The sequence below is a fragment of the Petromyzon marinus genome, chromosome 77, assembly GCF_048934315.1.
Source record: "Petromyzon marinus isolate PM22_M1 ecotype Great Lakes invasive population chromosome 77, UKy_Petmar_22M1.pri1.0, whole genome shotgun sequence".
Taxonomy (NCBI): Eukaryota; Metazoa; Chordata; class Hyperoartia; order Petromyzontiformes; family Petromyzontidae; genus Petromyzon; species Petromyzon marinus.
The window spans coordinates 4592140-4604293 of record NC_133743.1 but is presented as its reverse complement, the minus strand read 5'-3'; the positions used below and the strand labels follow the sequence as shown (position 1 = coordinate 4604293).

Genomic DNA, 12154 nt, shown 5'->3' with positions numbered 1-12154 from the left:
GATCGGGGGGTGGGTGGGTCGGGTCGGGGGGTGGGTCGGGTCGGGTCGGGCGGTGGGTGGGTGGGTCGGGTCGGGCGGTGGGTGGGTCGGGTCGGGCGGTGGGTGGGTGGGTCGGGTCGGGCGGTGGTCGGGTCGGTCGGGTGGGTGGGTCGGGCGGTGGGTGGGTCGGGTCGAGCGGTGGGTGGGTGGATCGGGGGGTGGGTGGGTCGGGTCGGGGGGTGGGTCGGGTCGGGTCGGGCGGTGGGTGGGTGGGTCGGGCGGTGGGTGGGTGGGTCGGGTCGGGCGGTGGGTGGGTCGGGTCGGGCGGTGGGTGGGTGGGTGGGTCGGGTCGGGCGGTGGTCGGGTCGGGCGGTGGTCGGGTCGGTCGGGTGGGTGGGTCGGGCGGTGGGTGGGTCGGGTCGAGCGGTGGGTGGGTGGATCGGGGGGTGGGTGGGTCGGGTCGGGGGGTGGGTCGGGTCGGGTCGGGCGGTGGGTGGGTGGGTCGGGCGGTGGGTGGGTGGGTCGGTCGGTCGCTGGGTGGGTGGGTCGGTCGGTCGCTGGGTGGGTGGGTCGGTCGGTCGCTGGGTGGGTGGGTCGGTCGGTCGCTGGGTGTGTGGGTCGGTCGGTCGCTGGGTGGGTGGGTCGGTCGGTCGCTGGGTGGGTGGGTCGGTCGGTCGCTGGGTGGGTGGGTCGGTTGGTCGGTCGCTGGGTGGGTGGGTCGGTCGGTCGGTCGCTGGTTGGGTCGGTCGGTCGCTGGGTGGGTGGGTGGGTCGGTCGCTGGGTCGGTCGGTCGCTAGGTGGGTTGGTCGGTGGGTGGGTGGGTCGGTGGGTGGGTAGACAGACACCCACACAGACACACAGACACCCACACACAGACACCATCCCAGGCGCGTCAGGCCACTCACATTGATTGTCCACATAGAAGCTGCAACCAAAATCGGTGACTCTCATGTGGCCGGCCTGAGAGAGCATCACGTTGTCATGGACGTGCAAGGGGAGGGTAGGTCACGCTCAGAGGTTGCCCTTAGAGCGGTCAGCCAGCAGTGGATCGACCCACGGCACGACCACGAACAACGACAAAGGTTCCCTTGTGTAGCCGCTAGCAGGCTGTAGGGGCAAGTGCTGTTAGAAGTAGCGAGTAGCAGCACTGCATATGAAAGCTGACACTGTGGCACACACAGAGGGAGTGGGTGGCCAGTACCACGCCTGGCCGCCTTTGTCTCCCCCATTGGGCGATATTTACTACACACCCTACTGCTACACCAAGAGCGAGCGTGAGAGCGTCGTGGGGAGCGTGCGCACCCCCAGAGTGCCCTCCGCTCTCACCGGCTTGGATGACCGCGTGGACGATGCCGCGGGACTTGGCGTGGGCCAGGAAGCGGACGATGCCCCTGGTGTACGACCTCAACGCGGGGTCGTCGATGCGCCAGATCACCGCTCGCTTGCTCAAGTTGTAGAGGCAATCCCGGCGGCAGCAGCAGCAACGACGACGATAACGATGATGACGGTAATGAAGATGATGATGACTGATGATGACAATGATTATGATAATGACGATAATGATGACGATGACAATGACGATGGTGATTATGATGATAATGATGGTGATAATGACGATAATCACAATGGTGATGATGTGTACTTCAACAGCTCCATCCAGCACGAGACAGTTGTGTCCGTGGAAGTGGAACAAGTGCAGGACGCAGATGACACCGTGCAGCTCAGCACTGCCCTCCACCTGCAGCTCCGTGATCACCTTCTGCTCCATCCTCTGCATCTCCATCTTGGTAGAGCTGCGTGCACACAGCAAGTCTGTGGGTCTCTGTGGGTCTCTGTGGGTCTCTGTGGGTCTCTGTGGGTCTCTGTGGGTCTCTGTGGGTCTCTGTCGGTCTCTGTCGGTCTCTGTGGGTGTCTATGGGTGTCTATGGGTGTCTATGGGTGTCTGTGGTTCATAGTAGTTTTACAGCGGTAATGATCTTAGTGAGAGTTTCAGTTTATAGTTCGAGAGTTTTACGGAGGTTACCATTGTTCTTTACTATTATACTCATTATTTTGTAACCATGTTGTATAAACTTCCATTTATGATCTATTATTGTATTAATTTATCATTATTATGACTGCAGCCGCAATGTTAAGACCACCACCACCCACACCATTTTCCAACCACACCAAAACACCACCACCCACCCACACCACCACCACCATCCCCATCACCCCTACCCCTACCCACTTGGTGGGCAGTGCCAGCATCTTGACAGCCACCAGGAATCCCATCTTGTGGTCCACGCACCGTAGCACCACTCCCTGCTGTCCCTTGCCAATCTTCTCTCGCACCTCGAACCGGTATTGGAGCTTCTCCTGGGGTATCTAAGAAGCAGCAGAAGCAGCATCAGAATCGGCAACAGCAGAATCGGCAGCAGCGCCGGCACGGCCAGTCAAAGTCACAATCACGATGTGAATGTTTAACGCTTAGTGGTAGGAGCAACAGTGGTAGTAGTGAGTAGTAGTTAGTAGTAGCAGTATTGTTTGTGTGCATCTTTGTGTGTGTCTGTGTTCATAAGAAGAGCCACACCCTGTTGTTTGACAGTCTGCTGCCCCGAGTAGAGGACTGTCCACCCATCATGATGGCAGGAGCCAGAACCGGTCCACCGGACCCCCTGAATGCCACAGAGATCCAGGCGGTACCGGTCCAGCTCCTGACAGAGGAGTGGCAGCCTCTCCTCCGCAATGAGCGTTCGAACATTCCACGTGGCCACACGTAGTGGCTTTTCGTTGTTTCTGGAGGAGCCCCGAGGGTAAAGATTCAATCTCCTGGCTCCGCCAATTGGGGTTTGGCCAGGAGACGTCATAGACGCCTGTCCCCCCGGGGCCTTCGGCACAAGCTTATTAGTTAGATATTTTATACGTGGTTTAGTGGTACATTTTTGAAGGTGGAGGGGTTATCAGCCCCTCACACCCATCCAGAGCCCCCGTTTAGCCAATGTGGTGGTCACAGATGCCATGAGGGGAGGAGCCAATCGGAATTGGACCTCCCCCCACAGCACTATCCACGACAGAGTTGACCGTCCGGCACCGCGAAGAGGGAGGTTGTTTTGATTTAAAGCTTTCGTGACTGCAGTAATTCATATTCTTAGTTTTTTCGGTAAAGTCACGTTGAAGAGAAACAACAAAATAACAAAATATATATAAAACAATAAAAAAAAATTCTCACGACGTTTCGACCATAACTCAAACGGTCATCATCAGGTGTGTCGGTTTGCATAAATGTATTTTGAAAACGGCATATTTATTTATATATTAAAAAAAACGTTTGCATCACGCACAACGATTGGCAGTTTGCCCAGGACTAGTCCATCTATTTTTTGAAAAGAGGAGGGGGGAGACGAAATTTGTTTTTATGTATGCTGTCTGAAAGCCACTGTAAGCGTGAACAATCAATCAAGAACTGAAATGATTTATCAAATCTTAGCAATCATTGGAAAGATTTGATAAATCATTTCAGTTCTTGATTGATTGTTCACGCTTACAGTGGCTTTCAGACAGCATACATAAAAACAAATTTCGTCTCCCCCCTCCTCTTTTCAAAAAATAGATGGACTAGTCCTGGGCAAACTGCCAATCGTTGTGCGTGATGCAAATGTGTTTTTATAAATAAATAAATAAATATGCCGCTTTCAAAATAAATTTATGCAAACCGACACACCTGATGATGACCGTTTGAGTTATGGTCGAAACGTCGTGAGAATTGTTTTATTGTTTTATATATATTTTGTTATTTTGTTGTTTCTCTTCAACGTGACTTTACCGAAAAAACTAAGAATATAATAGGGAGGTTGTTGTTTTGCCGAAAGAATGAAGGGGGCGTGGGAGCGTGGCGGTGAGGTGTGGGAAGCTGTAAGCCCCAGGCTACTTTGGGCTCGCCTTCCCATCAATCAGAGGCGAGGAGTGGTGGTCGTGGTTACTTATGCCCCCACGGAAGACGAACATCCGTGGAGGGATGCAGGCAAAGCCGATGAGTCAGATGCCTTCTATGACCTCCTGTCACAGGTGCTGGCTAAAGTGGCCCCTCGGGATAGAGTTATCTTGTTGGGTGACTTCAATGCCCGAGTGGGTCATGATGCTGGCACCTGGTCTGGAGTGATTGGAGGGCATGCGCCAGATCAGCTCAATAACAACGGCAGGAGGCTGCTAGATTTTTGTGCAGCCCATGGGCTTGTAATTACCAACACGCTGTTCCGGCATCGGCGCATCCACACAACATCATGGATGCATGCCGGGTCCAAGCAAGAACATCTGCTGGACTACATAGTGACGGACTAGCGGATGCGAGCCCAAGTCCTTGACACCAGGACCTACCGTGGAGCTGATCTGTCCTCTGACCATCGACTTGTCATCTGTAAGATGCGCCTGCCATTCTTCCGCTCCGGTGGTGGGTGTCTCAGTTATCTGATGAAAGTTGCAAGCGAGAATTTCATCATCGCCTGCGGCTGGGGTTGGCATCGTCCCCCACTCCTCCTGATGTCGAGCGGCAATAAATGGGTGAGGTTTAGGACTGTCACTCATACAGCTGCATTGGCTGCTTTGGGTACACGGTCCAGACCTCCCCAGAGACCCTGGCTAACAGGACGTGTTCAGGATGGTTGAGAAAAAGCGACAGGCCCACTGTCATCGGCTACAGAATCCCACATCAGAGAATGAGGAGGCTTACCGCAGCCTTCGCTCGGAGGTTCGGAGAGCTGTGAGGCGCTGCAAGGGTAGGTGGTGGTTGCGGGTTGCTGAGGAGATGGAGTCTGCCTCAGTGACCCGCGATCACAAATCTCTAACTCCATCAAAAAAGTAACCTGCAGCGCCATACCTATTACCATCATTAGGGGAAAAAAACAGTGATCCAATCTCTGACCCCCAGGAACAGGTTTGCAGATTTGCTGAGCATTTCTGTGAGGTCCTGGGGGAGGGAAAATCCCTCAGCCAGGAAAACATCATGGCACAAAGTGAGAAGGACCGTGCTTAGGCTATGGTGCCTCAAATATTGGAAGAAGTCACCCCCTGTGAGTGGCTGGCTGAGGTGCCATCTGTTGAGGAAGTACTGAAGGCGATCCGGAGTCTGATACCAGGAAAGGCAGCGGGCAGAGATGATCTGCCAAGCGAAATGCTGAGGGAGGGTGGCGTTTGTGCACGGACTGCCCTAAATGGCATCATAACAATAGTCTGGACCACTGGACGGGTTCCGCAGGATTGGAAGGATGCCCTGGTGGTCCCCCTCTTTAAGAAGGGGGACCGCACAGACTGTAACATCTACAGGGGCATCTGACTCCTCAGTGTGCCAGGAAAGATCCTGGCAAGGATTATTCAACATCGCCTTGCCAGGCACGCTGAGGAGAGGCTTGCGGAGCCCCAATGCGGTTTCATGAAAGAGCAGTCCTGCACAGATGCCATATTTTCTGTCCGCCTGCTACAGCAGAGGTGTAGGGAATTCCAACTAGACCTACATCTCTGCTTTATTGACCTGGTCAAGGCATATGATACCATCAGTAGGCCTGGGCTCTGGGTTGTTCTTCCTGCTTTTGGAGTACCTGACCCTCTGGTCACGATCATTAAGGACCTTCATGATGGTGAGCGGGCCCAGGTAAAAACTACGTGGCCGGGAGTCAGAGCCATTCCCTGTACACCTTGGGGTGCGACAGGGATGTCCTCTGGTTCCCACATTATTTAACATCTATTTTTACCACGTAGTTCGTGAAGCTTTCAATAGCTGTACCGGGGGAATCTCCATATGGTACAGATATAATGGGAGGCTGATCAATGCCCGAGTGCGGTCCAGGGATGGCTCCCTATTGCTCAACCACGTTATGTATGCCGATGATTTGGTAATAGCTGCTCATTCAGAAGAGGAGTTTGAGACGCTGCTGCTGAGACTGGAGTGTGCCATCAACCCCACCAAAACTAAGCACCTGTCTGTGTATTTTGTACCATCGGACAATCCACCACCCCAACTCCCAATCGGTGATGGGGAGGTAGTGGAGAGAGTGGAGAGTTTCCCATACCTGGGCAGTGTGCCTATGACTGGCTCCAGTTTAACAGCAGAGGTCTCACTCCGAATCAGTCGAGCGGCAATATCTTTTCATCGGTTGCGTAACGCTGTGTGGAAGCTACCTGGTCTGTCTCTCCACACTAAGCTTCAGGTCTTTTCGGCCACGATCATTCCTTCCCTTCTCTACGCTTGCGAAACGTGGACCTCCCTAATGGAACATCTTCGCCGGTTAGAAACATTTAGGCTAGCCTGCCTACGATCCATCCTGGGTTTAACCAGAATGGATTGTGTGAGGATCTCACAAGTCCTTGAAAGATCTGGGCAAGGTCCCATCGGTGAGCTCCGGCAGGCAAGGCTGCGTTGGCTGGGTCATGTAGCCCGCATGCCCAGCCACCGCATGCCGAAACAGCTTTTGTTCAGCCGGATCGAGGGGGCTAAACGGGCGTGGCACGGGCTGGAGAAGAGATGGAGTGATTTAGTACAGGAGGACGTGGAGCTGAGTGGACTTGCCGATGACTGGAACCAGCGGTGTCAAGATTGGTCTCTGTGGAGGAGGCTCGTGAAGGATGCTACTGGGCAGTTGAAGGTAGTCGCCCTCCAACAACAACGGAGGGCGGAGGATCGACGCTCGCAACAACGAGCGGATCGCCGGGTGGCTAAAGCACAGCAGATTGGCACAGTAGGGGGCACAGGTGGTGCATCAGCCAGTCATCTCAGTCATCTTAGTCAGTCGACCCGTGGCACCTGGGTCTGCCCCGTGACCTCCTGCCAGCGGGCGTTCGACACTTCACGTGGCCTCAGGGTGCACATAGCCTGGCACATGCGTCGTGGTGGTGTCACCACCACTTAGTGGCGAATGGCGGTTGTTGTTGTTGTGGGACTCTGTGGGTGTCTCTGTGAGTCTCACAGGGATGTAGTTGTTGGTCGTTATGGGTGTATCTATGGGTCTCTATGGGTGTCTCAATGGGTGTATCTATGGGTTTCTCTGTGTCTCTGTGAGCCTCACAGGGATATATTTGTTTTCTTGGTCGTCGTAGCCGTCGTTGTAGATGCCACCGCGGGATTTGCCCTCGTCCATAGAGAAAAACCAAACTTCACGGACGTCGGCCAGCTCCTCCTGGCGCTCTGTCAGGCGAGGCTCGAAGAGAGCCAGGATCGCTGCACACGTGACAACAACTTAAACTATAAACTATGTTTTTTTTTTCTTTACTGAAAGAACCAAATAGTGTTTTTTACACACACCAGGTAAGGGCCCCCCCACTATAACTACGTCGTCGTCGCGTGGAGATTTCTAGAGGCAGCCAAATCCTCGAAATGCATGTTTATACAGACATGTATAGACCCACGGAGGCTCACAGAGACTGACAGTCCCCCATGCGACATGGCCACTGTGAACACCCCCATGCAGCATGGCCACCGTGACATCCCCCTATGCAACATGGCCACCGTGACATCCCTCATACATCCCCCCTTTGCAACATGACCACTGTGAAGACCCCCATACAACATGGCCACTGTGAAGACCCCTATGCATCATGGCCACCGTGACATCCCCCTATGCAACATGGCCGTGGTGATGTCCCCCCTTCACTGTGGCCGTGTGCCCTCACTGCTGTTCTTTACCTTCGGGTGATTTGCTTTGGATGCTGGCGGTGCCGGCTGCGGACATGGCGCTCCACGTGGTGCCTGACGGTCTGTGACTCCCACATGTTCTGGCTGGGCTCGTCTACAACAACAACCGCCATTCGCCACTAAGTGGCGGTGACGTCACCACGACGCTTGTGCCAGGACATGTGCACCTTGAGGCCACGTGGAGTGTCGAACGCCCGCTGGCAGGAGGTCACGGGGCAGACCCAGATGCCACGGGTCGACTGACTGAGATGACTGCCTGATGCACTACCTGTGCCCCCTAATGTGCCAACCTGCTGTGCTTTAGCCACCCGGCACTCCGCTCGTTGTTGTGAGCGTCGCTCCTCCACCCCCCGTTGTTGTTGGAGGGCGACTACCTCCAACTGCCCAGTAGCGTCCTTCACGAGCCTCCTCCACAGAGGCCGATCTTGACACCGCTGGTACCAGTCATCGGCAAGTCCACTCAGCTCCACGTCCTCCTGTACCACATCACTCCATCTCTTCTCTAGCCCGTGCCGCGCCCGTTTAGCCCCCTCGATCCGGCCGAACAAAAGCTGTTTTGGCATGCGGTGGCTGGGCATGCGGGCTACATGACCCAGCCATCACAGCCTTGCCTGCCGGAGGAGCTCACCGATGGGACCTTGCCCAGATCTTTCAAGTATTTGTGAGCTCCTCACACAATCCAGTCTGGTTAAACCCAGGATGGATCGTAGGCAGGCCAGCCTAAATGTTTCTAACCGGCGAAGATGTTCCATTGGGGGGGGTCCACGTTTTGCAAGCGTAGAGAAGGGAGGGAATGACCGTCGCCGAGAAGACCTGAAGCTTAGTGCGGAGCGACAGACCAGGTTTATTATTTTATTCTCATTCTACGTGACTTTACCGAAAGAACCAAAGAAGAAAACCAGGTAGCTTCCACACAGCTTTACGCAACCGATGAAAAGATATTGCCGCTCGACTGATTCGGAGTGAGACCTCTGCTGTTAAACTGGAGCCGGTCATAAGCACACTGCCCAGGTATGGGAAACTCTCCACTCTCTCCACAACTGCCCCATCATCGATTGGGAGTTGTGGGAGTGGAGTGTCCGATGGTACAAAATACCCAGGCAGGTGCTTAGTTTTGGTGGGGTTGATGGTAAGGCCCCACCTCTTAGTGGCACGCTCCAGTCTCAGCAGCAGCGTCTCCAACTCATCTGAATGAGCAGCTATTACCAAATCATCAGTATACATAACGTGGTTGAGCAAAAGGCAGCCATCCCTTGACCGCACCCGGGCATCGATCAGCCTCCCATTATATCTGTACCATATGGAGATTCCCCCGGTACAGCTATTGAAGGCTTCACGAACTACGTGGTCAAAATAGATGTTAAATAATGTGGGAGCCAGAGGACATCCCTGTCGCACCCCAAGGTGTACAGAGAATGGCTCTGACTCCCGGCCACGTAGTTTTACCCGGGCCCGCTCACCATCATGAAGGTCCTTAATGATCGTGAGCAGAGGGTCAGGTACTCCAAAAGCACGAAGAACAACCCAGAGCCCAGGCCTACTGATGGTATCATAGGCCTTGACCAGGTTAATAAAGCAGAGATGTAGGTCTTGTTGGAATTCCCTACACCTCTGCTGTAGCAGACGGACAGAAAATATGGCATCTGTGCAGGGCCGCCCTTTCCTGAAACCGCATTGGGGCTCCGCAAGCCTCTCCTCAGCGTGCCTGGCAAGGCGATGTTGAATAATCCTTGCCAGGACCTTTCCCAGCACACTGAGGAGTGAGATGCCCCTGTAGTTGTTAGTCTGTGCGGTCCCCCTTCTTAGAAAGGGGGACCACCAGGGCATCCTTCCAATCCTGCGGAACCCGTCCAGTGGTCCAGACTGTTGTTATGATGTCATATAGGGCAGTCTGTGCACAAACGCCACCCTTTCTCAGCATTTCGCTTGGGAGATCATCTCTGCCCGCTGCCTTTCCTGGTCTCAGACTCCGGATCGCCTTCAGTACTTTTTCAACAGATGGCACCTCAGCCAGCCACTCACAGGGGGTAACTTCTTCCAATATTTGAGGCACCGCAGCCTCAGCAGGGTCATCCTCACTTTGTGTCACGATGTTTTCCTTCCTGATTTTCCCTCCCCCAGGACCTCACAGAAATGCTCAGCAAATCTGCAAACCTGTTCCTGGGGGTCGGAGATTGGATCACCGTTTTTTCCCCTAATGATGGTAATAGGTGGTGTCGCTGCTGGTTACCTTTTTGATGGAGTTAAATAGAGATTTGTGATCACGGGCCACTGAGGCACACTCCATCTCCTTAGCAACCCGCGACCACCACCCATCCTTGCAGCGCCTCACGGCTCTCCGAACCTCTGAGCGAAGGCTGCGGTAAGCCTCCTCATTCTCTGACGTGGGATTCTGTAGCCGATGACAGTGGGCCTGTCGCTTTTTCTCAACCATCCTGAACACCTCCTTTGTCAGCCAGGGTCTCTGGGGAGGTCTGGACCGCGTACCCAAAGCAGCCATTGCAGCTCCATGAGTCACAGTCCTAAACCTCGCCCATTTACCCTCGACATCAGGAGGAGTCGGGGACGATGCCAATCCCAGCCGCAAGCGATGATGAAATTCTCGCTTGCAACTTTCATCAGATAACTGTGAGACCAGGCCACTTTAGGTTGAAATGGGGTCCTGGGTGTACACCCACCACCGGAGTGGAAGAATGGCAGGCGCATCTCACAGATGACTAGTCACAGAAATGCTCAGCAAATCTGCAAACCTGTTCCTGGGGGTCAGAGATTGGATCACCGTTTTTTTCCCCCTAATGATGGTAATAGGTGTGGCGCTGCAGGTTACTTTTTTGATGGAGTTAGAGATTTGTGATCGCGGGCCACTGAGGCAGACTCCATCTCCTCAGCAACCCGTGACCACCACCTATTCTTGCAGCGCCTCACAGCTCTTCGAACCTCCGAGCGAAGGCTGTGGTAAGCCTCCTCATTCTCTGACGTGGGATTCTGTAGCCGATGACAGTGGGCCTGTCACTTTTTCTCAACCATCCTGAACACGTCCTCTGTTAGCCAGGGTCTCTGGGGAGGTCTGGACCGTGTACCCAAAGCAGCCAATGCAGCTGTATGAGTGGCAGTCCTAAACCTCGCCCATTTATTACCGCTCGACATCAGGAGGAGTGGCGGACGATCCCAACCCCAGCCGCAGGCGATGATGAAATTCTCGTTTGCAACTTTCATCAGATAACTGAGACACCCATCACCGGAGTGGAAGAATGGCAGGCGCATCTTACAGATGACAAGTCGATGGTCAGAGGGCAGATCAGCTCCACGGTAGGTCCTGGTGTCAAGGACTTGGGCTCGCATCCGCTGGTCCATCACTATGTAGTCCAGCAAATGTCCTTGCTTGGACCCGGCATGCATCCATGATGTTGTGTGGATGCGCCGATGCCGGAACAGCGTGTTGGTAATTATAAGCCCATGGGCTGCACAAAAATCTAGCAGCCTCCTACCGTTGTTATTGAGCTGATCTGGCCCATGCCCTCCAATCACTCCAGACCAGGTGCCAGCATCATGACCAACTCGGGCATTGAAGTCACCCAACATGATGACTCTATCCCGAGGGGCCACTTTAGCCAGCACCTGTGACAGGAGGTCATAGAAGGCATCTGACTCATCGGCTTTGCCTGCATCCCTCCACGGATGTTCATCTTCGGTGGGGGCATAAGTAACCACGACCACCATTCCTCGCCTCCGGTTTATGGGAAGGCGTGCCCAAAGTAGCCTGGGGCTTACAGCTTCCCACACCTCACCGCCACGCTCCCACACCCCCTTCATTCTTTTGTTCAAAAGAAGAGCCACACTCTGTTGTTTGTCAGTCTGCTGCCCCGAGTAGAGGACTATCCACCCCTCATGGTGGCAGGAGCCAGAACCGGTCCACCGGACCTCCTGAATGCCACATAAATCCAGGCGGTACCGGTCCAGCTCCTGACAGAGGAGTGGCAGCCTCTCCTCCGCAATGAGCGTTCGAACATTCCACATGGCCACACGAAGTGGCTTTTCGTTGTTTCTGGAGGAGCCCCGAGGGTAGATATTCAATCTCCTGGCTCCGCCAATTGGGGTTTGGCCAGGAGACTTCATACCCCCCGGGGCCTCCGCCACAAGCTTATTAGTTATATACTTAATTCGCGGTTTAGTGGTAATTAATTGAAGGTGGAGGGGTTACCAGCCCCTCGCACCTGTCCAGAGCCCCGGTTTAGCCCCTGTGGTGGACACAGATGCCATGAGGGGAGGAGCCAATCGAAATTGGACCTCCCCCCCACAGCACTGCCCACGACAGAGTTGCCCGTCCGGCACCGCGAGGAGGTAGAGGGTTGTTTTGCCGTCTACACTCACACCTCCACCCACACTCGCTCACCTGGGTCTGTCTTACTGTCACACTCACCTCTTCCCTCGCTTACCTTGGTCTGTCTTACTGTCACACCTCTCTAACCACACTCACCCGGGTCTGTCTCACTGTCTCATCTCATCCTCCCT

The 12154-nt window shown here is 54.4% G+C and overlaps 1 long non-coding RNA gene across 2 annotated transcripts in view; it reads left to right on the top strand.

Moving 5' to 3' along the window:
- Nucleotides 1-12154, top strand: part of LOC142907319 (uncharacterized) — a 38184-nt gene that overhangs the window by 18671 nt on the left and 7359 nt on the right. For both annotated transcript variants that reach the window (XR_012930944.1, XR_012930943.1), the window contains one exon: nucleotides 1630-1766. This is a non-coding gene — a long non-coding RNA (uncharacterized LOC142907319). The remainder of the gene's footprint in view (nucleotides 1-1629; nucleotides 1767-12154) is intronic.